Here is a 5,000-nt window from a genome sequence, read left to right as displayed (position 1 = left end):
GGGGAAGACCCAGGACTAGGTGGAGGGACGTCCAGCTGGGAGGAGGCCTCGGGGAAGACCCAGGACTAGGTGGAGGGATTATATCTCTAACCTGGCCTGGGAATGCCTCGGGTTCCCCCAGTCGGAGCTGGTTAATGTGGCTCGGGAAAGGGAAGTTTGGGGTCCCCTGCTGGAGCTGCTGGCCCCGCGACCCGACCCCGGATAAGCGGACGAAGATGGATGGAACGTAGACAAAGAACATGACTTCTGGAATAATGTTCTTTGGACAGATGAGTCTAAAATTGAATTATTTGGACATGTTTGGCGCACACCTAATACAGCGTTCCAGGAAAAGAACCTCATGCCAACTGTGAAGCATGGAGGTGGAAGTGTCCTGGCCAGATCACCATCATAGTAGTGTATCAGAGGGTGCTTGAGCAACATGTGAGACCATCTGTAAGAAAATGACACAATGACAATGACCCTAAACATACCAGTAAATCCACCAAGGACTGGCTGAAAACTAAGACATGGAGAGTCCTGGAATGGCCCAGTCAAAGCCCAGATCTTAATCCCATTGAGATGCTGTGGGGTGACTTGAAACAGGCTGTACATGCAAGAAACCCCTCAAACATCACACAGGTTAAAGCATTCTGCATTGAGGAGTGGGGCAAACTTTCCTCAGACCGATGTCAGGGACTGGTAGAGGGGAAGCGTCTCACTGAAGATGAGACGTGAACATTTCCTAATGAATAACTGACTATTTAATGGGGTGTCTTAATTTTTTCACATGACTGTATATGTATATATATACATGGATCTACAAATATTCACATTGTCATTCATACTGTGTGTGTGTCTCTGTCTCTGTGTGTGTGTGTGCTCCTTTCTATATGCATGCTTGCATATAGAGAGGAGAGGAGAGAGGAGCAACCTGTATATAGTGATGGAGTACTGTGACGGAGGAGATTTGATGAAGAAGATCAGCATGCAGAGAGGAGTCTTCTTCACCGAGGAGCAGGCGAGGAGCCTCCCCATGTTTCTCATTTTAAATAGAGTAGAGTTGGACTCAGAGTAACCCTGAGCTGCGTGTTCCTCAGGTCGTGGACTGGTTCGTTCAGATCTGCCTTGGCCTCAAACACATCCACGACAGGAAGATCCTCCACAGAGACATCAAAGCTCAGGTACCTGCCCTGCTTCCCCGTTGCACACACACACTCACTCACACACACACATCCCGACGTACCTGCCCTGCTTCACCGCTGCACACACACACTCACATCCCGACGTACCTGCCCTGCTTCCCCGTTGCACACACACACACACATCCCGACGTACCTGCCCTGCTGCCACACACGTCTGCACTACACATGGTACTTTAGCACACACACCGACGTACCTGCCCTGCTCTATGTATTACACACACGCTCAGTACCTATACATGCACTAATGGAGAGATGGCAGAGTGGGGGGACATGGACATGTGCCCCAAGCAGTTGTGGGTTTAGGTGCCACCTTGGCAATGCCATACTTTAGTCCGTATGGGGACTTGAACCAGCAACCCTCTGGTTTCCAACCCAACTCCCTACTGACTGAGCTACAGCCACCCCAAGTAAAAAAATTACAGTTCAGTGCGTCCAAAAAGATCCACACTACTGTTTATTTACACACAAGTATGTTGAACGATAGTTTACATGTTGAGTCCGTAGTGCAGAGTTTGTGATTTGATTGTCTCGGACTCAAACCTTTTTGGACTCGGTCTTGACTCGGACTCGACTAGTCCTGGTCTTGGACTTGTCTTGGACTCCATTAGTCCTGGTCTTGGACTTGTCTTGGACTGGACTGGACTAGTCCTGGACTTGGACTTGTCTTGGACTCGACTAGTCCTGGTCTTGGACTGGACTGGACTAGTCTTGGTCTTGGACTTGTCTTGGATTCGACTAGTCCTGCTCTTGGACTGGACTAGTCCTGGTCTTGGACTTGTCTTGGACTGGACTAGTCCTGGTCTTGGACTTGTCTTGGACTCGACTAGTCCTGCTCTTGGACTTGTCTTGGACTGGACTGGACTAGTCCTGGTCTTGGACTTGTCTTGGACTGGACTGGACTAGTCCTGGACTTGGACTTGTCTTGGACTGGACTAGTCCTGCTCTTGGACTTGTCTTGGACTGGACTGGACTAGTCCTGGTCTTGGACTTGTCTTGGACTGGACTAGTCCTGCTCTTGGACTTGTCTTGGACTGGACTGGACTAGTCCTGGTCTTGGACTTGTCTTGGACTGGACTAGTCCTGGTCTTGGACTTGTCTTGGACTGGACTGGACTAGTCCTGCTCTTGGACTTGTCTTGGACTCGACAAAGGTGGTCTTGACTACAGCCCTGAATCCTTGTTAGTGAGAAATACCCAGCTGAAAGTTCTCAGCGTCCAGGCTGACATCTAACAGCAGTCCAGATAATGAGCTGACAGTAATATGAAGCAGACTGTACACCATGCATTCCTACTGTAGGACAACGTGTACATGGTAAACAACAACACCCTAAATACCCTGAGGTTAAACGTTTTAATGAACGAGTATTATAATTACAGAGCTCAGAGGATCGGGAGGCTGAACTGTCCGGACCTTCAGCTCTGTTCTGAACAAAGACCTCGCTCTGTGCCAACTCCCCGAATAATTAACCACACACACATCACTATCTTTCATCAGTCATATCTGTTTCCACACACACGTACACACGTACACACACACACAGGAGATACACACACGTACACACAGGAGATACACACACACACACACGAACACACAGGAGATACACGTACACACACACACACAGGAGATACACACACACACACACACACGTACACACGTACACACAGGAGATACACACACACACACGTACACACGTACACACACACACGTACACACGTACACACAGGAGATACACACACACACGTACACACACACACACACACACGTACACACAGGAGATACACACACACACGTGTACACACACACACACACGTACACACAGACACACACACACGTACACACACACACACGTACACACGTACACACAGGAGATACACACACACACACACACACACACGTACACACACACACACGAACACACAGGAGATACACGTACACACACACACACAGGAGATACACACACACACGTACACACACACACACGTACACACGTACACACAGGAGATACACACACACACACGAACACACAGGAGATACACGTACACACACACACACACAGGAGATACACACACACACGTACACACGCATACACGTACACACGTACACAGGGAGATACACACACACACACGTACACACGCATACACACACATACACACGTACACACAGGAGATACACACACACACGTATACACACACACACGCATACACGTACACACAGGAGATACACACACACACACGCATACACGCATACACACACGCATACACGCACACACAGGAGATACACACACACACGCACACACGCATACACACACGCATACACGCATACACACACGATGCACACACGTACACACACGCATACACACACGCATAATACTGCATACACGCATACGCATCACACGCATAAACACACACGCATACACACAGGAGATACACACACACACACACACACACGCATACACACACACGCATACACAGGAGATACACCCACACACACGTGCACACGCACACACACACGCACACAGGGAGATACACACACGCATACACACACACACGTACACACAGGAGATACACACACGCACACACGTACACACACAGCATACACATACACACACACACGTACACACGTACACACACACGTACACACAGGAGATACACACACACACACGTACACACAGGGAGATACACACACACACGCATACACAGGAGATACACACACACACACGTACACACAGGAGATACACACGACACACACGTACACACAGGAGATACACACACACACACGTACACACAGGAGATACACACACACACACACACACACGTACACACAGGAGATACATGCACACACACACACACACACGTACACACAGGAGATACACACACACACATACACACAGGAGATACACACACACACACGTACACACAGGAGATACACACACACACGTACACACAGGAGATACACACACACACGTACACACAGGAGATACACCCACACACACGTGCACACGTACACACACACACACGTACACACGTACACACACACACGTACACACAGGAGATACACACACACACACGTACACACAGGAGATACACACACACACACACACACACACAGGAGATACACACACACACACACACACACAGGAGATACACACACACACACGTACACACAGGAGATACACACACACACGTACACACACACACACACACACACACACACACACACACAGGAGATACACACACACACGTACACACAGGAGATACACACACACACGTACACACAGGAGATACATGCACACACACACACACACACGTACACACAGGAGATACACACACACACGTACACACAGGAGATACATGCACAGTCACTGTTTTTCTGCTGTAACACAGACATGCTTTCATTCCTGCTCTCCCTGTGCTGCAGAATATCTTCCTAACCAACGGAGGGATGAAAGCGAAGCTGGGGGACTTTGGAATCGCAAGAATGTTAAATAAGTAAGTCAGTGTCATCTTCACACACACACACACACACACACACACACACACACACACACACACACACACACGCGCACACACACACACACACAACACAGAGTGCAGCTGTTTATCACTGAGCGTACTGTAACACATGGAAGACGTCCAAACTAGTCATTATCATTCCCCAAACTGTCGACCAGGACATGTAAACACACATGAAATAATGGCCGCCCTGCAGGACTGAAAACAAATTAAATTTGTGTCCCTCCTGTAGGTAGATAGATAGATAGGTAGGTAGGTAGATAGATAGATAGGTGGGTAGGTAGGTAGGTAGGTAGATAGATAG

At 48.7% G+C, this 5,000-nt stretch overlaps 1 long non-coding RNA gene across 1 annotated transcript in view; it reads left to right on the top strand.

Moving 5' to 3' along the window:
• Positions 1–995, top strand: part of LOC144514276 (uncharacterized) — a 6,318-nt gene extending 5,323 nt beyond the window's left edge. Inside the window, exon 3 of the long non-coding RNA XR_013501297.1 lies at positions 903–995. This is a non-coding gene — a long non-coding RNA (uncharacterized LOC144514276). The remainder of the gene's footprint in view (positions 1–902) is intronic.
• Positions 996–5,000: the final 4,005 nt, after the last annotated feature.

The sequence above is a fragment of the Sander vitreus genome, unplaced genomic scaffold (assembly GCF_031162955.1).
Source record: "Sander vitreus isolate 19-12246 unplaced genomic scaffold, sanVit1 ctg522_0, whole genome shotgun sequence".
Taxonomy (NCBI): domain Eukaryota; kingdom Metazoa; phylum Chordata; class Actinopteri; order Perciformes; family Percidae; genus Sander; species Sander vitreus.
This window is presented reverse-complemented; position numbering and strand designations above follow the sequence as displayed.